The sequence below is a fragment of the Schistocerca nitens genome, chromosome 5 (genome assembly GCF_023898315.1).
Source record: "Schistocerca nitens isolate TAMUIC-IGC-003100 chromosome 5, iqSchNite1.1, whole genome shotgun sequence".
NCBI classification, from domain to species: domain Eukaryota; kingdom Metazoa; phylum Arthropoda; class Insecta; order Orthoptera; family Acrididae; genus Schistocerca; species Schistocerca nitens.
The window spans coordinates 882,549,321-882,575,882 of record NC_064618.1 but is presented as its reverse complement, the minus strand read 5'-3'; the positions used below and the strand labels follow the sequence as shown (position 1 = coordinate 882,575,882).

The 26,562-nt window shown below is 40.8% G+C and overlaps 1 protein-coding gene across 1 annotated transcript in view; it reads left to right on the top strand.

The window, feature by feature from the left end:
• Positions 1-26,562, top strand: part of LOC126259578 (nuclear pore complex protein Nup205) — a 325,077-nt gene that overhangs the window by 14,631 nt on the left and 283,884 nt on the right. The window lies entirely within an intron of this gene.

Genomic DNA, 26,562 nt, shown 5'->3' with positions numbered 1-26,562 from the left:
AGTCCACATTTTATATCCTCTCTACTTCGACCATCATCAGTTATTTTGCTCCCCAAATAGCAAAACTCCTTTACTACTTTAAGTGTCTCATTTCCTAATCTAATACCCTCAACATCACCCGACTTAATTCGACTACATTCCATTATCCTCGTTTTGCTATTGTTGATGTTCATCTTATATCCTCCCTTCAAGACACTGTCCATTCCGTTCAACTGCTCTTCCAAGTCCTTTGCTGTCTCTGACAGAATTACAATGTCATCGGCGAACCTCAAAGTTTTTATTTCTTCTCCATGGATTTTAATACCTACTCCGAATTTTTCTTTTGTTTCCTTTACTGCTTGCTCAATATACAGATTGAATAACATCGGGGAGAGGCTACAACCCTGTCTTACTCCCTTCCCAACCACTGCTTCCCTTTCATGTCCCTCAACTCTTATAACTGCCATCTGGTTTCTGTACAAATTGTAAATAGCCTTTCGCTCCCTGTATTTTACCCCTGCCACCTTTAGAATTTGAAAGAGAGTATTCCAGTTAACATTGTCAAAAGCTTTCTCTAAGTCTACAAATGCTAGAAACGTAGGTTTGCCTTTCCTTAATCTTTCTTCTAAGATAAGTCGTAAGGTCAGTATTGCCTCACGTGTTCCAGTATTTCTACGGAATCCAAACTGATCTTCCCCGAGGTCGGCTTCTACTAGTTTTTCCATTCGCCTGTAAAGAATTCGTGTTAGTATTTTGCAGCTGTGGCTTATTAAACTGATTGTTCGGTAATTCTCACATCTGTCAACACCTGCTTTCTTTGGGATTGGAATTATTATATTCTTCTTGAAATCTGAGGGTATTTCGCCTGTTTCATACATCTTGCTCACCAGATGGTAGAGTTTTGTCAGGACTGGCTCTCCCAAGGCCGTCAGTAGTTCCAATGGAATGTTGTCTACCCCGGGGGCCTTGTTTCGACTCAGGTCTTTCAGTGCTCTGTCAAACTCCTCACGCAGTATCGTATCTCCCATTTCATCTTCATCTACATCCTCTTCCATTTCCATAATATTGTCCTCAAGTACATCGCCCTTGTATAGACCCTCTATATACTCCTTCCACCTTTCTGCTTTCCCTTCTTTGCTTAGAACTGGGTTTCCATCCGAGCTCTTGATGTTCATACAAGTGGTTCTCTTATCTCCAAAGGTCTCTTTAATTTTCCTGTAGGCAGTATCTATCTTACCCCTAGTAAGATAAGCCTCTACATCCTTACATTTGTCCTCTAGCCATCCCTGCTTAGCCATTTTGCACTTCCTGTCGATCTCATTTTTGAGACGTTTGTATTCCTTTTTGCCTGCATCATTTACTGCATTTTTATATTTTCTCCTTTCATCAATTAAATTCAATATTTCTTCTGTTACCCAAGGATTTCTGCTAGCCCTCATCTTTTTACCTACTTGATCCTCTGCTGCCTTCACTACTTCATCCCTCAAAGCTACCCATTCTTCTTCTACTGTATATCTTTCCCCCATTCCTGTCAATTGTTCCCTTATGCTCTCCCTGAAACTCTGTACAACCTCTGGTTCTTTCAGTTTATCCAGGTCCCATCTCCTTAAATTCCCACCTTTTTGCAGTTTCTTCAGTTTTAATCTACAGGTCATAACCAATAGATTGTGGTCAGAGTCCACATCTGCCCCTGGAAATGTCTTACAATTTAAAACCTGGTTCCTAAATCTCTGTCTTACCATTATATAATCTATCTGATACCTTTTAGTATCTCCAGGGTTCTTCCATGTATACAACCTTCTATCATGATTCTTAAACCAGGTGTTAGCTATGATTAAGTTGTGCCCTGTGCAAAATTCTACCAGGCGGCTTCCTCTTTCATTTCTTAGCCCCAATCCATATTTACCTACTATGTTTCCTTCTCTCCCTTTTCCTACACTCGAATTCCAGTCACCCATGACTATTAAATTTTCGTCTCCCTTCACTATCTGAATAATTTCTTTTATTTCATCATACATTTCTTCAATTTCTTCGTCATCTGCAGAGCTAGTTGGCATATAAACTTGTACTACTGTAGTAGGTGTGGGCTTCGTATCTATCTTGGCCACAATAATGCGTTCACTAAGCTGTTTGTAGTAGCTTACTCGCGTTCCTATTTTCCTATTCATTATTAAACCTACTCCTGCATTACCCCTATTTGACTTTGTGTTTATAACCCTGTAGTCACCTGACCAGAAGTCTTGTTCCTCCTGCCACCGAACTTCACTAATTCCCACTATATCTAACTTTAACCTAGCCATTTCCCTTTTCAAATTTTCTAACCTACCTGCCCGATTAAGTGATCTGACATTCCACGCTCCGATCCGTAGAACGCCAGTTTTCTTTCTCCTGATAACGACGTCCTCTTGAGTAGTCCCCGCCCGGAGATCCGAATGGGGGACTATTTTACCTCCGGAATATTTTACCCAAGAGGACGCCATCATCATTTAATCATACAGTAAAGCTGCATGCCCTCGGGAAAAATTACGGCCGTAGTTTCCCCTTGCTTTCAGCCGTTCGCAGTACCAGCACAGCAAGGCCGTTTTGGTTATTGTTACAAGGCCAGATCAGTCAATCATCCAGACTGTTGCCCTTGCAACTACTGAAAAGGCTGCTGCCCCTCTTCAGGAACCACACGTTTGTCTGGCCTCTCAACAGATACCCCTCCGTTGTGGTTGTACCTACGGTACGGCTATCTGTATCGCTGAGGCACGCAAGCCTCCCCACCAACGGCAAGGTCCATGGTTCATGGGGAGGATTTTCAATGTATGCTAAACATATCTGTTCATGTATTGATTCAGAACACAAATTGACATTAGGTCTCTGTTGCATTTGCTTCCCATGATTATTCCACAAGATTAGTTTTCTAGCAGTTCCCATGCATTGCAGCTAGTCCCGTTCATTTCATAAAAATGGCCAACAAATGTACCACTTGTCACACAATACTATCCTGCTCTGGACGCTCCCAATTTCGTGTTGTAAGATTTTTTGTCAACGGGAAAGTCACTGGAAAGAGAACTACCATTGTACACCAGCTGACCCTAAACCATTTCTCAGTTTTATGCTGGCGTGATGACTACAAAGCAATAAATGTTGGAGAATAAATGGAAACAGCTTGAATGAAAATTCAGTATGATACTACTGTCATGTGTTTTTAATCAATAATTTATAAAATATTTTACCAAAAACTGCTGGAAAAGTCAATTGCTGTAAACAGGTTGCTTATTCTGGCGTCATTCAATAATCTGCTGCAGAGCATGCTCTGCTACAAAACATCTGTCGGCTTTGTACGTGTGCTTATCCCTATACCATTCCCTTGGAGCTCTGTAGGTCATAGATCGCTTTTGTTTTATACTCGTTTCTTGCCACCCACATGGCATGCATAGCTCTGTTTTATCGTCATTTCACTGTAAATTAGAAGCTACTTTGAAAGTCTTAGCCAAGAGAAACTGCTATTTTCTTGATGCTGCTATCTGTACACAGAATGTGATAGAATACAATATGATTGTTCCGTGTCACTGATACATGTTGCACAATAATTATGATTTGGGCCTTGTCCACAGGAAGGGGTAGTTAGTCAGTCCCTGCTATCTTGTTTTAGATATACTGTATTTTTGGTTCGTGAAAGGTATCACTTCAGCTGAATACTGGTAAAATTGTTCAATAAGAGCATGTCAGTTTACTCACACTTATCCAACTGAGGTATTTCTCAGGCTCTTGTGAGTTATTATGTTAAAAATCTAACATGAGAGACAGTGGAAAAGGAAGAAGAACTCACTTTGCATACACTTATAGGAAGTTACCGGGTACAGGTATAGCAGCTACACGAGTATGGTGACAAAAAATTTTTGATGATCAATCAACCATTCTGTCATTCATACTTTAAGTTGTGTAGGCACCATCGTGAAGGAGGGCGTGTGTAATTAGGAATGATTCAAAGAACATATTAATGGAGAAAAACAGTTGTCTGAAATTACTGTTGTGGCTCTAACTACAATGTGATGTACTGATAGAACTGTGAAAAATTATAAATGGGCAAATGTGTAATTATCTTTCGGCTTGTACTGTTGTGTTACTAACAGTGTTTGCAGTAGTAGTGATAGGAGAGGGATCCTGCCTGTTGTAAAAACTGATTCTTCACATGGCATTATGATCACAATAAAGTAGTGATAGTGCCACTACTTTTATAGCAAATAGCTGCTGTTATATGCTGTGTCACTTCTATTTCAGCTAGTTTTGCCTATTTGCAGGGTGGCCATAAGTGGGGAATATCGGGAATTATCAAAGAATTTCATGTAACAGGGAAGTATGAGGGAAGGAATTTCATGAAGTATCATGGAATTTCTCCTCCCCCCCCCCTCCCATTTCCCCCTCTGCCCCCATCTCCCCCCTTTCATGGAAACTTTGAGTTGTGGAATGTACTGTGAATATATAGCAGTGTTCTCAAAGTAATGCAGACACCATACTTTATTTTTTATGTACAATTTATTAGTTCAGCACTCAAAATCTTAGAACATCCTGTACATTTATGAACTGCTGTGAGTCTTCTTTACTGTGTAGACCCACTTGCCTTAATATCGTATTTTGTGTTACAAATAAGTACAGTGCCGAGAAGGACCAACTTTGTAATGTGCTTTGGAAAATCATTGTTGCTTCTGTGTGTTGTATATAGCATTGGGTAAATGCAATAACAGTAAATATGTCAAATTATTATTTTTTTATTATCAGGCTATTGCATTCAGCATGAAAGGATGTTTTCAAAGTTACTGGTTTACTGCCTCAGATTTGAAAGTTTTGGGTGGAAGAAGTTAGAAATGATTCTAAGAGCACAAAGTGCAACCTTTGCAATGTTACATAAAAAAAAGAAGTAGTGTGGAATGTAACAAATAGTATGGGTATAACAACTGTCAAAAGTCATGCTAAAGGATTAAAACATATTGGCAGAGTTAAAATCTACAAAAATACCACTCCTCTTCAAAATTTTTTTAACTTGCCTACAACATACCAGTACTGAGATAATTAAACATAATTCATTAGGAAAATCATCCATTTCTCATCAAATCATAAATCAAGAAAATGAACTGCAAATTCGGAAATCACAAAATAGTCAGCTCTTTTCTTCTTGAAGAAGTAGTTAGTCATGCAGAAATACGTCCTCGTATGCAGACACTGATGACTCTCAGTGCGCTCAACTGGAAGTGACATATAATTATTTAAAAAATTGTTCAACAATAGTGAACTAGTCAGAAGAATGTGACTGCAGTGAACTGAAATTGCTTACTCAGTTCTTTACGGGATCGCTCCTTGTTATAAAGGTATACTGAAGGAATGTGTTACGTCTTGTGATCATTATATCGTAGGATTTAATGAGTCACTTTATAATGTTTGTCAAATGGATATAAATATCTGATTTAGAAGCAATGAAAAACAAAGTTGTGCACGATACTTAACCCTTTAACTGCTCTGCGCGCGCCTTTGTACCTGTCCATGTGTGTTCTGAACGTGTTTACACACGCCACCAGTCCTTCTACCTGGTACTCTGAATGTGTCTACGTGTAGAAATGTTTAGAGTACCAGGTAGAAGGACTGGTGGCGCGTGAACACGTTCAGAGCACACAGGGATTGGTACAAAGGCGTGCACGTTAACATGTCCAGTTAAAGGGTTAACGTCTACTTTTCCTTATTGTACAAGAGCTTTTGATCTTCTTCCGTCATTCAAGGAAATGCATCTACCTCTTATATGCCTTAATAAAATTTTACAAAAATCAGTGGATGGACCAAATGTTAATTATAAATTTATCACAAATCTGAAATCTGAGCTGCGGTCTATTGAAGAAACTATGATACTGTGATACTTGATATGGGCAGTAGCAGTCTTCATATCTTCCATGGTGCATTTAAATGTGGAACTGAAGCCACTACCGGGAATATTGTTCAGTTTATTATTTGATTAAAAATGTACCAACTCGTCATGCTCAATTAACAGAGTATTCATGATCAATTCTTTATTGTTGCTGCTTGCACTACTGAAATTATTTGGAATCTTTAAAAAAAATGGTGAAGGGTTTACAGTGTGATGAAAAGGAACTGACTAGGACCAGCTACAAAATTATACCATTACCTTGGAACTCTGTAGGTCATAGCTTGCTTTGTTTTATACGCTTTTCTTGCAACCCACGCGGCATGCATAGCTCTGTTTTATCATCATTTCACTGTAAATTAGAAGCTATTTTGAAAGTCTTATCCAAGAGAAACTACCATTTTTTTGATGCTGCTATCCGTACACAGAATGTGAAAGAATACAATATGATTGTTCCGTGTCACCAAGAAACGTTGCACAATAATTATGATTTGGGCCTTGTCCACAGGGAGGGCTCTTTCAGATACTTTTCTGCCAGCATTAGGTCATTAGCAGCTGAGTCACAACTGTTCGTACAAGAATATCAAACTATGCTCCTACGGCACCATTTATGCCTAGCTCTTTAGTTATCAAAGCAGATGTGCTGATGTCTGTTGACTCCTTATCAAGTAGAGACTTAACTGATAAAAACAATTTGCTTCTGTATACTCAAACAGACTTAGGATTTGGTACTAAAAGAGCTGTCAGAGACTTAAAAATAAAAAAGTCACCAATCTTATGATTTTGCAATTTAGAAAAAGTGCTGATACTGTTTCCATAGCTTTTAGAGAAAATTTGTTGACACAACCATCCTAACTATATAAGGTTACTAAAAAAATCTCATGTTTGGATCCAGGTCTTGGACACTACTAAAGTCGGATGTGAGAGATTGAAACGTCTGCTTAGTATTGTGAATGAAAATAGTTGTATTAGTGGTACTTCAGCCAATTAAATTACTGGAGATTTCAATTTATGTTCCCAATCTTTGGCACAATTTCTCAGAAATTATTCATGGGCTAACAGACACTTAGATCATTTTTGGAATGGTTTAATTCTCACACACATCAATCAACATTCATTAATAAAACTGTTAAAACTAGTTATGATTTATCTCATGCCAAAACTAATACTGGAAGAGGTTTTTCGGTCAATTCAGAATGCTAAGTTGAGAGTATGAATAATGAAACTTTATTTGCTTAAGGATTAATATATGACTACCCAAAACAAAACAAATGGAGATGTTGCAACTCTTGATGTTCCAAAGTCTCTAAGTTGTTCTTACTGAATTTGAATTCAAAAATTTTCAGAAAAAACTGAGCATAAAAAATTACAATAACAGAATAAAAAAATAAAAAATAGGGGGGCAGGGGGTGGAGGGGCATAAAAAGGAGCTAAACTTTTAGCCGAAATACAAGCTACTGATCAGCAGTGTAAAAATCTTCAATAATTTAATGTACCAAATAGAATTTTAATTTGTGCTAGTTCATACTAAAAGTCATTAGCTTATTTTTGTGTTGCTTATTTTAAATCATGTACATTTTATAAGATTGTTAAATTGCATTTGAAATACCAGTTATGACAATGGTCTAAAATGAATAAAATAAAACTGTTTAAATAAACATAGTTTTTGTGAGTTTTATACAAGTTTTAATTATTTATAGTCTAGTTAGAAAATAATTAACACTTTGATTTTATGTAATTAAATTTCAAAATTTGGGGCACTGTACTGGAGAACCTGGAAATATAAGGTAATATTTGAGTCATTCCTTTGTAGCAAATCTGTCTTCCTCTACAGTTTTCGCCCTCTACAGCTCCCACTAGTACCATGGAAGTCATTTCCTGATGTCTTAACAGATGTCCTATCATCCTGTCCGTTCTCCTTTTCAGTGTTTTCCATTCTTTCCTCTCTGATCCTGCGCAGAATCTCCTCATTCATTACCTTATCAGTCCACCTAATTTTCAACATTTGTCTGTAGCTCCACATCTCAAATGCTTCAATTCTCTTCTGTTCTAGTTTCCCCACAGTCCATGTTTCACTACCATACAATGCTGTGCTCCAAACATACATTCTTAGAAATTTCTTCCTCAAATTAAGGCCTGTGTTTGTTACTAGTAGACTTCTCTCGGCCGCGAATGCCCTTTTTGCCAGTGCTAGTCTGCTTTAGATGTCCTCCTTGCTCTGTCCGTCATTGGTTATTTTACTGCCTAGGCAGCAGAATTCCTTATCTTCATCTGCTTTGTGACCATCAATTTGGATGTTAAATTTCTCGCTGTTCGCATTTCTGCTACTTCTCATTACTTTCTTCTTTCTTTGATTTGCTCTCAATCCATATTCTGCACTCATTAGACTGTTCATTTCATTCAACAGATCATGTAATTCTTCTACACTTTCACTCAGGATAGCAATATCATCAGCTAATTGTATCATTGATATCCTTTCACCTTGAATTGTAATCCCACTCCTGAACCTTTCTGTATATCCATCATTGTTTCTTCTATGTTAAACACATTGAACAGTAGAGGCGAAAGACTATATCACTGTCTCACACCCTTTTTAATCTGAGTACTTTGTTCTTGGTCATCCACTATTATTATTCCTTTTTGGCTCTTGTTCATATTGTATATTACCCATCTCTCGCCATAGCTCACCCCTATTTTTCTCAGAATTTCAAACATTTTGCACCACTCTACATTGTTGAACGTTTTTTCCAGGTTGACAAATCCTGTGAACATGTCTTGGTTTTTCTTTAGTCTTGCTTCCATTATCAACCGCAGTGTTAGAATTACCTCTCTGCTGCCATTCCTAATGCCAAACTGACTGTCATCTGACAAATCCTCAGTTTTCTTTTCCATTCTTCTGTATATTATTCTTGTCTTTAACTTGGATGCATGAGCTGCTAAGCTGAGGTGCGATAATTGTTGCACTTGTCAGCTCTTGCAGTCTTCGGAATTGTGTGGATGATATTTTTCTGAAAGTCAGATGGCATGTTGCCAGACTCATACATTCTACACAGTAATGTGAATAGTCATTTTGTTGCCTCTTCCCGCAATCATGTTAGAAATTCTGATGGAATGTTATTTATCCCTTCTGCCTTTCTGTCACATCATGCAAATCTTTGCCCTCAGAGGCTTTCAGTGTATTCTTTCCACCTACTCGCTCTCTCCTCTGCATTTAGGAGTGGAATTCCTGTTGCACTCTTAATGTTATCAGCCTTGCTTTTAATGTCACTGAAGGTTGTTTTGACTTTCCTATATGCTGAGTCAGTCCTTCTGACACTTATTTCTTCTTTGATTTCTTCACATTTTTCATGAAGCCATTTTGTTGTAGCTTTCCTACCCTTCCTGTTTATTTTATTCCTCAGCAACTTGTATTTCTGTATTCCTGAATTTTCGTCAACATTTTTGTACTTTCTTCTTTCATCGATCTTCTGTTACCCATTGTTTCTGCGCAGTTACCTTCTTCATACCTATGTTTTTAATTCCAACTTCTGTTACTTCCCTTTTTAGAGATGTCCATTACTCTTCAGCTGTACCTGCTACTGAGTTATTCCTTATTGCTACATCTGTAGCCTTAGAGAACTTAAAAGTGCATCTCGTCATTCCTTAGTACTTCCGTATCCCACTTCTTTGCATATTGATTCTTCCTGACTAATGACTTAAATTTCAGCCTACTCTTCATCACTACTACATTGTGATCCAGAGTCTCCTGGGTACACCTTACAATTCAGTATCTGATTTTGGAATCTCTGTCTGACCATGATGTAATCTGACTGAAATCTTCCCATATTATCTGGCCTTTTGCAAGTATCCTCCTCCTCTTGTGATTCTTGAACAGTGTATTTGCTATTACTAGCTGAAATGTATTTCAGAACTCAGTTAGTCTTTCTCCTCTCTCATTCCTTGTCCCAAGTCCGTATTCTCCTGTAACTGTTCCTTCTACTCCTTCCCCTACAACCACATTCCAGTCCCCCATAACTGTTAGATTGTCATCTGCCTTTACATATTGTATTACCCTTTCAGTATTCTTATATCCTTTCTCTATGTCTTCATCTTCAGCTTGCGATGCCGGCATGCATACCTGAACCATCATTGTCAGTGTTGGTTTGCTGTCGATTATGATACGAACAACCCTATCACTGAACTGTTCACAGGACCATGCTCTCTGCACTACCTTCCCATTCATAAAGAATTGTACTCCCGTTATACCATTTTCTGCTGCTGTTGATATTACCCTATACTAATCTGCCAAGAAACCTCATTTTCTTTCCATTTCGCTTCACTGATGCCTGTTATATCTAGATTGAGTCTTCGAATTTCCCGTTTCAGATTTTCCAGCTTCCCTACCACATTCAGGCTTCTGATATTCCATGCCCAAACTCGTTTAATATTATCTTTTTGTTGGTTATTCAGTTTTTTTCTCATGGTCACCTTCCTCTTGGGAGTCTCCTCCCAGAGATCCAAATGGGTGACTATTCTGGAATCTTTTGCCAATGGAGAGATTATCATGACACTTTTTCAGTTATAGGCAACATGTCCTGCAGATGCACGTTAAGTTTCTTTAGTGCAGTGGTTTCCATTGTGTTCTGCATCCTCATGCTGTTGATCATTGCTGATTCTTCTGCCTTCAGGAGCAGTTTCCTACCCCAGGACAAGAGAGTGCCCTGAACATCTGTCCACTCCTCCACCCTCTTTGACAAGGCTGTTGGCAGAATGAGGGTGACTTCTTATGCCGAAAATCTTTGGCTGCCAATGCTGATTATTTATCAAAATTAAGCAGTAGTAAGTTTTGAACCGAGGACTGCGGACGTTTTGATTACTAATCAAAGATGCTACCCCTAGATCATAGGTATGATTTGGTTACATTCTTAAATACACCAAAACAAATGGAACTTCAAAGAGAGATATGCTTTCCAGCAGTCTTGTCATACAAAAATGTTTGGTGTCTCATACCAAAAACATATCACAAATGAAATGCTAAGGAGATTACATGCCAAACCTCCCTGTGAACTTGTAACAGAATGCCATGTGCTGCTTTCTGGATACCTTCTGTGTGTTTGTGAATGTACATACTCCCGAATTGCTCAGTGTTAAGATATCACCTCATTGGGCAGAAAACATGGTTGGCAACAAAAAATGAACTGTCAAACACTTGAAGACTTTATAATCGACAGAATCTGTTTGGTTGAAGCCTTCAGAGATATCAATAGGTGGAGATCATTTTGTGTCCATTTTACTCTGCTGTGAGGCTAAGACCTGTTTACAGTGAACATTATTTTCTATTATGCCTCTAAAAAATGTTTTTTGTGTACAAATCTGGGTAATCGGATAATTTGTGGAAGAGTGACAAGTAATATTTCTAAATGTTCTGTTGAATTGCCAGGGATTACAAGTTTTTTGCTATATATCCGCTGGGTGCTATGTGTGATCCTCTGCACGAGAGAATATAAAGCTCCGACTGCTTAGTTATTTAGTTAGTTAGTATCACATTCCATGGATCATTTAGCACGAGATTGTAACGACGTGGAATGAGTAATTTTATGTTCACATCACAAATTAATTTGTACATTTGGTTACATTCTAAACATTTCTTGTACATTTGGTTACATTCTAAACATTTCTGTGTTTTTCTCCGAAAAAAGAAAAATATATACAGATAATGTGAGTTGGTAAGTCGTACCCCACCACATTTTGCTTATTACAGTAATAGAAACTCTTCTACAGAATAGGAGGAGTTGTCAAGAGAGAACTTTCTCAGTTTGTTTTCAAATTTCACTTTGTTGTCTGTCAGACATTTTATATCACTGAGTAAGTGATCAGAAATTTTTGTTGCAGCATTTTGCAGTCGTTTTTGTTTTTTTTGAGGACAACCTTAATCTGAGTAATGAATGTCATTTTCCTTCTGTTATTGTAAAAACTGTAGTGGATGAGTCCCAACAAACTTCATGAAGGAATAAATATACTTTGAGTCAGTAGCCAGAATGCCCAACTCCTTAAACAGATGTTTTTAGACAATTAAGTTTTCTTTCTTAAAGCCGAGTTACCCCAGAACATTATTTCATTTGACGTTATTGAATGAAAATATGCAGCATGTGTCAGCGTGCTGATTTCTCTCTCCCCAAGATTTGCAATGATTCTAAATGTATTTGCAGTGATTCTTAATGCAAATGAGGCTGAATTAAGTTGGTCAAGGAGTTCCAAAATGTGCTCTTTCCATTTTAAATCCTAATCAGTATGGGCACCTAAATATTTGGAAGTTTCCGCCCTATTTATTGTGTTCTCACCATGAGCTACACTTATCGTTTGTGTATTACCTATAGATGTGCAGAACTGAAAATGTTTTGTCTTTTTAAAACTGAGGGTGAGTCCATTAACAGAAAACCAATGAATTGTGCTTCTGTTTCTGTATGTATGTTTAGATCGATTGCAGTACTAGTGTCATCCACGAAAAGAACTAATTCTGCTTGTTGTGTATTGGATAGAGGATCATGTTCATATATGAGGAACAATAATGTACAATCCAGGGTGGAATGTAACAATATTATGAGAAGTAAAGTTGCTAATCACCATACAGCGGAAATGCTGAGTCGCAGATAGGCACAACAAAAAGACTCTCACAATTAAAACTTTCGGCCATTGAGGCCTTCGTCAACAATACACGCTCGTGTGCGTGCGTGCACACTCACTCACGCAAACGCAACACACACGCGCAATTGCAGTCTTAGGCTATATGGTTTCACATTCAGTCAGTTTGGTTTCAGTTGCCCGAGACTTCAGTCGTGTGTGTGTGAGTTACATTTGCGCGAGTGTGTGTGTCTGTATGCGTATGTGCGTCTATTGTTGACAATGGCCGAAAGCTTTAATTGTGAAAGTCTTCTTGTTGTGCCTATCTGTGACTCAGCATCTCCGCTATATGGTGAGTAGCAACTTTCCTTCTTGTGATATTGGAACAATAATGAACCTAAGATCGAGCCTTGGGGAACCTCTCCCCTGTCAGAATGGTGTCCGTGGGGTATATTGGTTGAATTACTAAGTACAGCTTTCTGCATTCTTTTGGTTAGCTATTAGGGTTGCCATAAGTTCTGGAAATCCGGGAAGTCAGAGAATACCAGGGAATTTCAAACTTGTTTCGAAAATTGGGGAAATTGGTAAAAAGCACGGGAAAAGTCTTGTTATCGTCTCAGTAGATGAATGTCTGCTGAGATGTTGTGCATTGTTGCTGGCTGGGTCCAGCTGAGGAAGTGCACCGCTTCCCTATTCCCTTATTCTTACTGCTTCTCTGCTTCCTACCTCTCCCAGTGCTGCCACCTCTTCTTGCTGCCAGTATAGCAACTGCCGATGAGAGGCCGAGAGGTGCGATTAGTAGTTTGTTTGGATCTGATTCTGAGAGACTGTAGATGCAGTGGCCGGAGATGACGATCCTCTGTGTGTGAGCTGTGTCTGAGTGTTTAGGTGAATGTGTGTGCTCTTGTTTTCTGACAAAAGCTGTGGCTGAAAATTTAGTGGTGGGAATGTGGTTGTTTTTTCTACGTGCCTGTCTACAGCTCTGTGATCGTCTTTGCGATGAGTTGCTACATATCCTCATTAGTATTTGCGCAAGTTATCTGTTACGTGGATTGATCACTGTGGCCTCATTTCATCAACACGGTATCTGTGACACGTGAATAGCGGGCCACACAAGTGGACTTCCGTGACGGGTCAAAACTGCAGGCCATTTCTGCAGGTGTGTCTAATGGGTCGGGCCTGCTGATTTGAAGCCGATCACTTCCCACTAATGTGCAAGCCCTGCCCGTCGGATCTAGTCTCGCCGATCTGCCCACAGGTTGGGTCTGTTTGTGTGTGGCGTAATGCACGGATTTTCGTGGTTTATCCGAGGACCGGGACTCCGGTGCTCCTTGGCAGGCCAGAGGCCACGGGCGATGGATTTTGAGAATTGCAACTGTCTCACCACAAATACGTAGTACAGTGCGGTGTTTTATAGACATTTTTATATGTTAGAAAGTATGGATGATGAAAAGAAGAAAATTGTCGCAGTTGCTCGTATATTACTCAAAAGAAAAATCACACAATATCTGTGAAATAATAGACATAACAAAGTGGGTAATAACTGACAACAACGAACAACGAACCAACATTTTATTGGCAGTCACCTACAGGTATAGTGTTGGTTTACACAACTCTTCCCTGCCTTATACACTTCTTTCAAGAGGCCTGCCTTTTTTCTGAGGTTATTTCTGACATCAGTGAAGATATTTCAAATGTGTCTTGCGACTCCAATGATAATATGTCTGCTTGTGTCTGTATATGTGTGGATGGATATGTGTGTGTGTGCGAGTGTATACCCGTCCTTTTTTCCCCCCTAAGGTAAGTCTTTCCGCTCCCGGGATTGGAATGACTCCTTACCCTCTCCCTTAAAACCCACATCCTTTCGTCTTTCCCTCTCCTTCCCTCTTTCCTGATGAGGCAACAGTTTGTTGCGAAAGCTTGAATTTTGTGTGTATGTTTGTGTTTGTTTCTGTGTCTATCGACGTGCCAGCGCTTTCGTTTGGTAAGTCACATCATCTTTGTTTTTGCGTAGTTTTATAGAAATAAAATCATGTCAGTGGTCTTAATGAAAAACATGTACCATTTGGCTTGCTTTCTCCATCTAAAAACTTATTATAGGAGATGTTGATAGTAGTACTTAAGATTTTTGCTCACTCTGGGAAGAAATACAGAATTGCAGTTTCTTGTCATCTTATGTCTTTACTTACCCTTGAGATGTCAAAATTTGTCAGGGAAAAATACTTAAACTTGTCTGTAAATCAGGGAATTTCACCTGGGGAAGCTTGTGGCAACCCTGGATGTGGCATCTGTTGGTAGGCTATAGCATCAATCCCATAAAACTTTAATTTATCTAGGAGAATTCTGTGATACACACAGTCAAATGCCTTAGATAGGCCACAGATAATACCAGTGGGTGCTATTTTATTATTTAATGCTTGTAAAATCTGCTGAGTGAACATGTAAATGGCATTCTCAGTAGATCAACCCTTCTGAAATTCAGAATATGACTTACTGAGGGTATTATTGTTGCTGTTTTAGAATACATCACCTTCTCAAAAATTTTAGAAAATGATGTCAGCAGTGAAACAGGTCAGTGGTTATTGACATCTCTATCACCTTTCTTAAAGAGGGATGTAACAATGGCATATTCCAGTCCTCTTGGAAAAATGCCTTGAATTAGTGATGCATTACATGTTTGAGATAAGACCAGGCTTATTATATGGGAACAAATCTTTAGTACTCTATTGGGAATGCCATCAAAACTGTATGAGCTTTTATTTTTGAGCTAATGTATAATCGTCTTAGTTTCAAATGGAGAAGTTTGTGATGCATTCATATGATTGAATTTTACGAGAGTTAAGTTTTCAACATATTGGTCTGATTTTTCTCTTGAACTGTTTCTCCTTAGGCTTTCTATTATACTTAAGAAATGGTTATTAAACACTTTTGCTACCTGTGACTCATCATTTGTAGCCCTTCCATTCAGTTCATTAGTGATGTTATCGTGTTCTGGATTTTCTGTCTCTCATTTCACTGCATTCCATGTAGCCTTAATGCTGTTGTCAGAGTTACTGATTTCTGACATTATGGGCATGTTCCAAGATTTTTTAATTACCTTTTAGTATTTTTGTGTAGTTTTTGTAGTGTGCAACTACTGCAGGATCCCTACTTGTTCATTGCAAAAGATACATTTCCTTTTCCTTCCACAAGATACTTGAATCCTTCTAGTGATCCATGGTTTTTTACATGGCTGTTTTATGTCCTTTTTGATTAGCTTGTGTAGAAAGCTATTTTCAAATAATGATATGAATTTATCATGGAATAGATTAAATTTACTGTTAGCATTTGGTTCATCATAAATTTCATCCCAGGTCTTCTCCTGTATACTATTAAAAAAAAAAAAAAAATTGTTCTGGGGTCATTAATTATTCTTACTAAATTCCACTGAGGAGTATCCATGCTGTATGGCACTGTGTTATTTATCCTAACGAACCACACATCATGATCAGAGAGAGCATTTGTTTCTGTGTAGGCAGTTATTTTCTTTCTTTGATCTTCACCAAAGAAAATGTTGTCAATTAGGGTCCTACTGTGTTTAACGTCCCATGTTGGAGAGTTAATTTCTGAGATCAACTCGTAGTATCAAAATAAGATTTCCCAAATATTTTTCCTGTTAGAATCCTGTAGAAAATATACATTGAAGTCTCCACAGACTATTAATTGCTTGCTGCTGCCAGACAAATAGCGTAGTAAGGAATCCAGATTCCTCTTAAACAGTTCAAAATTTCCCACTGGGGATCTATATACAGTTAAAATTATAAAAAGGGAACTATTTTTCATTATTAATTCACAAGCACATTGTATGTGCTGATCATACAAAATCTACTTGCCTCAACATTTTTGAACTTGTATTCTGTCTTAATGTATGTAACAATTCCTTTTCCCATATTAGTTCTGCATGAGTAAGTACTATTGTGTAATCTTTTATATATAATTTATCTAACTGTGTGCTTATGTGGTGCTCAGACAGGCAAAGGATGTCTATCTTTTCAGAGCTTTCTAAATTTTTCAAACAGACAAGAAGCTCTTCTACATTATTACTGAACTCTCTAATGTTTTGATGTAATGAGCTAACCTTTTCTGTGCATTGGTAAGCATTTTGTGGGGCTCTTCTGCCATTTTCACTACTTTCAAAACAGGGTTCCTGAATCTTGTGACACCAGCAACCACAGGGATCTTCCTCTTTCTCACTTGTAATCAAGGAGATGAAGTATGTTTGGATATATTATTTTTGTTTTGAGTCGCAGTTGTCATGAGAAATTGTTTGTTACTATTAACAGTCAGTTAATAATAATTATTGTGATTGTGGGAACAATGGCTACCAAAGTACAAAGGACAACTGAAACAAGTGTGTGTGTGGGGGGGGGGGGGGGGGGGTGGTAAACTATAGATAAAAAATCAGCAGTGTCATATCTCAGCGAGAAACTTGAAACTTTCAGCAGAGGACAGGCGCAGTTTTAAAAGAATAGTTGACCACGACTGGATAGATATGTACCCAGTAGAACAGTTGATAGTGGGAGGGAACCTCCATGGTATACAGTCACTGTAAAGAAACAGAAATTACTGCGTAATAGGTGTAAAATGAAGCATAGGGCTATAGATAGAGAGCTGCCCAATGAAACGTGTTTGTCTGTCAAGAGAGCTATACGCAATACCTTTAATTACTACCATAGCAAAATATTGTCAAGTAGTCTTTCACAGAACCCAAAGAAATTCTGGTTGTATGTAAAGGCTGTTAGTGGCAAAAAAAGAAGAAGAAAGAAAGAAAGGCACCTAGGAAACCAGCGGTGTTGAAAAACAACTGAAATCGTTAAAATTGAACAAAGCTCCAGGGCCCTATGGAATCCCTGTCAGATTCTGTACTGAATCTGCAGCTGAGTTAGCCCCTCTTCTAACTATAGTCTATCATAGATCCCTCAAAGAAAGAGCCTTGCCCTGTTCTTACAAAAAAGCAAAGGTCACCACCGTCTACAAGAAGGGTAGTAGAAGTGATCCGTACAACCACCATCCAATATCCTTGATACTGATTTGCTGTAGAATCTTGTTCTGATCTCAAATACAATGAGGTATCTTGAACAGAATGACCCCCTGAATGTAAAGCAGCGTGGATTTCGAAAACATTGATCATGTGAAACACAACTCTCACTTTTCTCACACGACATACTGAAAGCTTTCAATCAAGGCAGTAAGGTAGATGCAGTTTTTCTTGATTTCCGAAAAGCGTATCACTTAGTGCCACATCTACACTTAGTGTCAAAGGTACATCATATTTTGTGACTGGAGTGAGGACTCCCTGGTAGGAAGGGTGGAGGATGTTGTGGATGGAGAGTCGTTCTTAGATGTAGAACTAACGTTGGGTGTGCCCCAGAGGGAAGTGTGTTGGGACCCTTGCTGTTCATATTGTATATTAATGACCTTGCATACAATATTAATAGTAAAATAAGGCTTTTTGCAGATGATGCAGTTACCTATAATGAAATAATATCTTAAAAAACTGTATAAATATTCAACGTGGGAAAAATATATGTAAAAACAAAGATCATGTGACTTACCGAACGAAAGCGCTGGCAGGTCGATAGACACACAAACAAACACAAACACACACACAAAATTCAAGCTTTCGCAACAAACTGTTGCCTCATCAGGAAAGAGGGGAAGGAGAGGGAAAGACGAAAGGATGTGGGTTTTAAGGGAGAGGGTAAGGACTCATTCCAATCCCGGGAGCGGAAAGACTTACCTTAGGGGGAAAAAAGGACAGGTATACACTCACGCACATATCCATCCACACATATACAGACACAAGCAGACATATTTAAAGACAAAGGGTTTGGGCAGAGATGTCATCTCTGCCCAAACCCTTTGTCTCCTTCCCCTCTTTCCTGATGAGGCAACAGTTTGTTGCGAAAGCTTGAATTTTGTGTGTGTGTGTTTGTGTTTGTTTGTGTGTCTATCGACCTGCCAGCGCTTTCGTTCGGTAAGTCACATCATCTTTGTTTTTACATATATTTTTCCCACGTGGAATGTTTCTCTCTATTATATTGATATCTGTATAAATATTCAATCAGATCTTGATAAGATTTTAAAGTGGTGCAGAAATAGGCAACTTGCCCAAATTGTTCAGAAATGTAAAATTTTGCACTTCACATGATGAAAATGTGTAATGGCCTATGACTATAATATCAGTGAGTCACTGTTGTAATCAGCTATCTCTTACAAATACCTGGGTGTGACAGTTTGTGGGGGTATGAAATGGAATGAACACACACTCAGTCATGGGTAAAGCAGGTTGTAGACTTCAGTTTATTGGTTGAATACTGGGGAACTGCAATCAGTGTACAAAAAAGACTGCTTACAGATCACTCATGCTACCAGATCTAGAATATTACTCGAGTATGCTATTCACAATCAGGTGCCTGGCAGAGGCTTCAGTGAATCACCTTCTAGTTGTCCCTCTATTGTTCCACTCTCGAACGGCGCGCATGAAAAACACGCACTTAAATTTTTCTGTGCGAGCCCTGATTTCTCTTATTTTATAGTGATGATCATTTCTTCCTATGTAGGTGGGTGCAAACAATGTTTTCGCAATTGGTGGAGAAAACTGGTGATTGAAATATCATTAGAAGATCCCATCCCAACAAAAAACACCTTCGTTTTTGATGATTGTCACTCCAATTCGTGTATCATGTCTGTGGCACTATCTCCCCTATTTTGCGATGATACAAAACGAGCCGCCCTTCTTTGAACTTTTTCGATATCATCTGTCAGTCCCACCTGAAGTGGATCCCACACTGCGCAGCAGTACTCCAGGATAGGGTGGAAAAGTGTGGTGTAAGCAGTCTCTTTAATAGACCTGTTGCACCCTCAAAGTGTTCTGCCAGGGAATTGCACCACAACATTATCTATGTCATTGTTCCAATTTACGTTATTTGTAATTGTAATCCCTAAGGAGGTAGTTGAATTTACAGCCTTCAGGTTTGTGTGACTTATCGCATAATTGAAATTTAGCAGATTTCTTTTAGTAATCATGTGAATAACTTCACACTTTTCTTTAGTCAGGATCAATTGCCATTTTTCGCGCCACACACATATCTTATGTAAGTCATTTTGCAATTTGTTTTTCTCATTTGATGACTTTAGAAGATGGTGAGAGACAGCATCACCTGCAAAATATCTAAGATGGCTACTCAGATTGTCTCCTATGTCGTTAATATAGATCGGGAACAATAGAGGGCCTATAACACTTCCTTAGGGAACGCGGACTATGTGTCAATAAATCTTTTTCTTCCAGGTACTTCATAATGTTCGAACATATACAGAGAAGGCAGCATGAATGGTCAAAGGTTTGTTTAATCCGAGGGAGAGTGTCACAGAGATCTCAGAGATACTGAAGGAACTGAACTGGAAGACTCTTGTAGTTGTAAATTGTTGTAGTTGTGCTGGGAAAGTCCCTGAGCTTCAAGCGCTAATAGAAAGCACAGAAGCTGAAATCGTTACAGGTACAGAAAGCTGGCTAAAGCCTGAAATAACTTCTGCAGAAATTTTTACGAAGTCTCAGACGGTGTTCAGGAAAGATAGATTAGGCAGAATTGGTGGTGGAGTGTTTGTGTCTGTCAGTAGTGGTTTATCTTGTAGTAAAGTCGAAGTAGATACTCCGTGCGAATTGGTATGGGTGGAGGTTATACTTAACAGGCGAACTAAGTTAATAATTGGCTCCTTCTACCGACCCCCAGACTCCGATGATATAGTTGCGGAACAGTTCAGAGAAAATTTGAGTCACGTAACAAATAAATACCCTACTCATACGGTTATAGTTGGTGGGGACTTCAACCTTCCCTCGATATGTTGGCAAAAATACTTGTTCAAAAGCGGTGGTAGGCAGAAAATATCTTCCGAGATTGTCCTAAATGCTTTCTCCGAAAATTATTTCAAGCAGTTAGCCCACGAACCCACGCGAGTTGTAAATGGTTGCGAAAACACACTTGACCTCTTAGCCACAAACAATCCGGAGCTGATAGAGAGCACCATGACTGATACATGGATTAGTGATCACAAGATCATTGTAGCTAGGCTCAATACCGTTTCTTCCAAATCCACCAGAAACAAATGCAAAATAATTTTATTTAAAAAAGCGGATAAAGTGTCACTAGAAGCCTCCCTAAGAGACAATCTCCATTCCTTCCTAACTGACTATGCAAATGTAGACGAGATGTGGCTCAAATTCAAAGATATAGTAGCAACAGCAATTGAGAGATTCATACCTCATAAATTGGTAAGAGATGGAACTGATCCCCCGTGGTACACAAAACAGGTCCGAACTCTGTTGCAGAGGCAACGGAGAAAGCATGCGAAGTTCAGAAGAACGCGAAATCCCGAAGATTGGCTAAAATTTACAGATGCGCGAAATTTGGCACCGACTTCAATGCGAGATGCCTTTAATAGGTTCCACAACGAAACATTGTCTCGAAATTTGGTAGAAAATCCGAAGAAATTCCGGTCGTATGTAAAGTACACAAGCGGCAAGACGCAGTCAATACCTTCGCTGCGCAGTGCCGATGGTGCTCTTACCGACGACTGTGCCGCTAAAGCGGAGTTATTGAACGCAGTTTTCCGAAATTCCTTCACCAGGGAAGATGAATGGAATATTCCAGAATTTGAAACACGAACAGCTGCTAGCATGAGTTTCTTGTTAGTAGATACCTTAGGGGTTGCGAAGCAACTCAAATCGCTTGATACGGGCAAGTCTTCAGGTCCAGATTGTATACCGATTAGGTTCCTTTCAGATTACGCTGATACAATAGCTCCCTACTTAGCACTCATATACAACCGCTCGTTCACCGATAGATCTGTACCTACAGATTGGAAAATTGCACAGGTCGCACCAGTGTTTAAGAAGGGTGTTAGGAGTAATCCATCTAACTACAGACCTATATCATTGACGTCAGTTTGCAGTAGGGTTTTGGAGCATATACTGTATTCAAACATTATGAACCACCTCGAAGGGAACGAACTATTGATACGTAATCAGCATGGTTTCAGAAAACATCGTTCTTGTGCAACGCAGCTAGCTCCTTATTCGCACGAACTAATGGCCGCTATCGACAGGGGATCTCAAGTTGATTCCGTATTTCTAGATTTCCGGAAAGCTTTTGACACCGTTCCTCACAAGCAACTTCTAATCAAGCTGCGGGCCTATGGGGTATCGTCTCAGTTGTGCTACTGATTCGTGATTTCCTCTTCAGGAAGGTCGCAGTTCGTAGTAATAGACGGCAAATCATCGAGTAAAACTGAAGTGATATCAGGTGTTCCCCAGGGAAGCGTCCTGGGACCTCTGCTGTTCCTGATCTATATAAATGACCTGGGTGACAATCTGAGCAGTTCTCTTAGGTTGTTCGCAGATGATGCTGTAATTTACCGTCTAGTAAGGTCATCCGAAGACCAGTATCAGTTGCAAAGCGATTTAGAAAAGATTGCTGTATGGTGTGGCAGGTGGCAGTTGACGCTAAATAACGAAAAGTGTGAGGTGATCCACATGAGTTCCAGAAGAAATCCGTTGGAATTCGATTACTCGATAAATAGTACAATTCGCAAGGCTGTCAATTCAACTAAGTACCTGGGTGTTAAAGTTATGAACAACTTCAGTTGGAAAGGCCACATAGATAATATTGTGGGGAAGGCGAGCCAAAGGCTGCGTTTCATTGGTAGGACACTTAGAAGATGCAACAAGTCCACTAAAGAGACAGCTTACACTACACTCGTTCGTCCTCTGTTAGAATATTGCTGCGCGGTGTGGGATCCTTACCAGGTGGGATTGACGGAGGACATCGAAAGGGTGCAAAAAAGGGCAGCTCGTTTTGTATTATCACATAGTAGGGGAGACAGTGTGTCAGATATGATACGCCAATTGGGATGGAAGTCATTACAGCAAAGACGTTTTTCGTCGCGGCGAGATCTGTTTATGAAATTTCAGTCACCAACTTTCTCTTCCGAATGCGAAAATATTTTGTTGAGCCCAACCTATATAGGTAAGAATGATCATCAAAATAAAATAAGAGAAATCAGAGCTCGAACAGAAAGGTTTAGGTGTTCATTTTTCCCGCGCGCTGTTCGGGAGTGGAATGGTAGAGAGATAGTATGATTGTGGTTCAACGAACCCTCTGCCAGGCACTTAAAATGTGAATTGCAGAGTAGTCATGTAGATGTAGAAAATAGACCTGAACTATCCTGAAAAAGTCTATTAAGAAAATTTCAAGAACCAGCTTTAAGTGATAGCTCTAGGAATATGCTACAACCCCCTCCATATTGCTCACATAGTGATTGTGAGGATAAGATTAGAATAATTACTGCATGCACAGAGGTATTCAACAAATCATTCTTCCCATGCTCCATATGTAAATGGAACAGGGAGAGACCCTAATAACTGGTACAATGAGACCTACTGCCCCAGCCCCCCCCCCCCCCCGCCCCCCTCCCCACACCCCCGCGGGTCCTTGGGTTAGAATAGACCCGAGGTATTCCTACCTGTTGTATGAGGTGACTAAAAGGTCACACGTTTCAGCCTTTATGTGATGGTCCCCTGTAGGTTTTGACCTTCATTCTTCAAAATTTTTCCGAAGAGCGAGCCAATTGGGGAAGGGCACCTTACAAGGTGCATCGTGTCCATCGTGCATTGAGATCCTTAGCCCACTTTCTCATCGTCGCATTGCAGTCCTGCCCATTCTCCATCTCTTGGGCGAGGACACCTTCATGGGTGCACTTTCCACCATGCACTATGCAGTGTCAATTTCTGTGTCGACGATGACCGTGGACTTCTTTGCACCTTATATCCAGCACGGTAGCCAGTCCATTGTATGTACCCCGTTGGTTGTAGCCCCTTGACCATACAGGGATCGCTCTGCTGATGCCTGCGCTGTTAACTCCCCACTTGTGACAAGGGGTAGATGCCCATCCCCCTGGGACATTGGGATTCCCGGCAATGGCCATCCTGCCAGGTGGCCTTTGCTGCGGCTGGGTGGTGCCTTGGGGTGGGTCCCTGGTCGGAGGGGGCAGCATTAGGGTGGATGACATGCGATGAAGCGTAGTCCATCATCTCTTGCTGGTGGTGAAACACCAGCAGTCTCTAAGTGATCATGAGCTCAATTCAACGCATAGAAGTGTGACCCCAAATAGTTCACCTCCTTGGCCACACCATGGGAGGAATGTCAGGCTAAGGATGGCAACAGATCTTATTCGGCCCGGTACCTTGTATGTTTGAGAGCTGATGGGGAATCTTTAATGACGATAAAGCCTCAGTTTTTTGTTGAGCAATTAGAGGACAAGTTCCGGAAGGTGGAGGGCTTGTCCAAAATGAGATCTGGGTCAGTCTTGATCAAAACAGCATCCTCCACCCAGTCACGGGAGTTACTCGCTTGTGACAAGCTGGGGGATGTTTCTGTAACCATCACGCCCCATAAGAACTTAAATATGGTCCAGGGTATCATTTTCACAGAGACCTTCTTTTGCAGTCCAATGATAAGCTGGGCACCAGTTTAGAGCGGTGAGGTGTACATTTCGTCTGGCGTGTCCACCGGGGTCCGAAGGATAATCAGGTTGCCACTGTTGCCTTCATTTTGGCCTTTGAGGGTGATACATTGCCTGAGAAGGTCAAGGTGATGGTCTACCGGTGTGATGTAAAGACCTATACCCCTCCCCCATGAGGTGCTTTAAGTGCTGGAAGTTTGGCCATATGTCTTCCTGCTGTACTTCCAGCATCACATGTCAAGATTATTGACGTCCATCACATCCCAGTAATCCATGTGCCCCGCCACCCATCTGTGACAACTGCAGAGAGCACCATTCGCCTTGCTCACATGAGTGCAGGATTCTCCAGAAAGAAAGGAAAATCATGGAGTACAAGACCCTGGACCGACTGACCTACACTGGGGCTAAGAGAAAATTTGAACGCCTGCATCCTGTGCGTATGACATCGTCTTACGCCACCACTACAACAGTTCTCGCACCATCAGCTCTTCCATCTCAGGTCACCTCTCAGAGCTGGAAGACTACACCTGCCCCCTTGATGGTGGGGGTACTTCCCTCCCTGTTGCTCCTGCACCACCTACTGCAGGAGCACCCCCCCCCCAACCATCGGGGACGTCCGTCCCCACTTCTAAGCCGGAGAAGCGTAAGTCTTCTTTGGCTTCTCTCGCTAGGAAGGGGTCCCTTGGGTCACTCCCTTCCCAGGTTTCTTCTAGTGGGAAAGACGACACCTGCCAGTGGCTGAAGAGCCCAAAAGCAGCTGGTCATACGGCTTCATGCTCATCCTCAGTCCTGGAGACTGACCCAGTGAAGTCCTCCCAGCCAGGGAAACCCAAAGAGCAGTGAGAGAAATCCAAAAAGAAAACCCCTAAGACCAAGGAAATTGCGGTGGCACCCACACCACCGCTACCTACAAGCTCTGTGGCTGAGGAGGGATTTTGGTGTCCGCTGGGGTCCTAGATATTGCCAGACTCTCGGACACAATGGATATGGACTGCTCAGGCAATAAATCGGTGGCAGCAGGTGACTCTGAGGCGTAAACTGCCTCATTAAATGTTCCACGCCTTCTCAATCTCATGATGTCATCCTCCAGTGGAATTGTGGCGGTTTTTTCTACTGCCTGGCTGAGCTACGGCAACTGTTAAGCTTTACACTTGCTATCTGCATTGCCCTCCAGGGAACGTGGTTCCCAGCAATGTGGATCCCTACCCTCCGTGGCTATAAGGGTTATTACAGGATCCGTAGCGACTATAATCGAGTGTCAGGTGGAGTTTGCGTTTATGTCCTAAACTCGGTCTGTAGTGAACGTGTGCCCCTTCAAAACCCTCTTGAAGCAGTGGCTGTCACAATAATGACGACACAGGAAACAGCTGTGTGCAATGTATATCTTCCTCCAGATGGTGCAGTACCCCTGAATGTATTAGCTGCACTGATTGATCAACTCCCTAAATCTTTCATACTTCTGGGGGATTTTAATGCCCATAACCCCCTTGTGGGGTGGTACCATGCTTACTGGCTGAGGCAGAGATGTCGGAACTTTACTGTCTCAGTTCGACCTCTGCCTCTTAAATACTGGGGCCACCACACACTTCAGTGTGGCTCATGGTAGTTACTCGGCCATTGATTTATCAATTTGCAGCCTAGGACTTCTCCCATCTATCCACTGAAGAGCACATGACGACCTGTGTGGTAATGACCACTGCCTCAGCGTCACACACACGGACGCATGCCCAGATGGGCTTCAAACAAGGCAGACTGGGGAATTTTCACCTCTGCTGTCACTGCTGAATCTCCCCCACATGGTAACATCAATGTGATGGTTGAGCAGGTGACTGGCACAATTGTTTCTGCGGCAGAAAACGCAATCCCTCACTCTTTAGGGTGTCCGAGGCGTAAGGCAGTCCCTTGGTGGTTGCCGGAAGTCGCTGAAGCAATTAAGGAGCATTGGCGAGCTCTACAGTGGCATAAGCGACACCCTTCCCTGGAGCACCTCATAGCCTTTAAACGGCTCCGTGCCCGTGTTTGCAACCTTATCAAACAATGGAAGAAGGAGTGCTGGGAGAGATATGTCTCCACCATTGGGTGCCACATGCCACCTTCCAAAGTCTGGGCAAAGATCAAACGTCTTTTCGGGTACCAAGCTCGGTGTTACCATAAGTGGCGAGTTACGTACCAATGCAAATGCGATTGCCGAGCACTTTGCTCGAGCCTCTGTGTCGGAGAATTACCCCCCACCCTTCCGCACAATCAAACAGCGGCTGGAAGGAAACATCCTCTCATTCACTACACGCTACAGTGAATCCTATAATGCCCCATTTACAGAGTGGGAGCTCCTCAGTGCCCTTGCAAATTTCCCCGACACAGCTCCTGGGCCAGATCGCATCCACACCCAGATGATTAAACCTCTCTCGTCTGACTACAAACGACATCTTCTTGTCATCTTCAACTGACTCTGGTGCAATGGCATCTATCCATTGCAGTGGCGGGTGCTCAAACAAGGCAAAAACCCGCTTGATGTGGATAGCTAT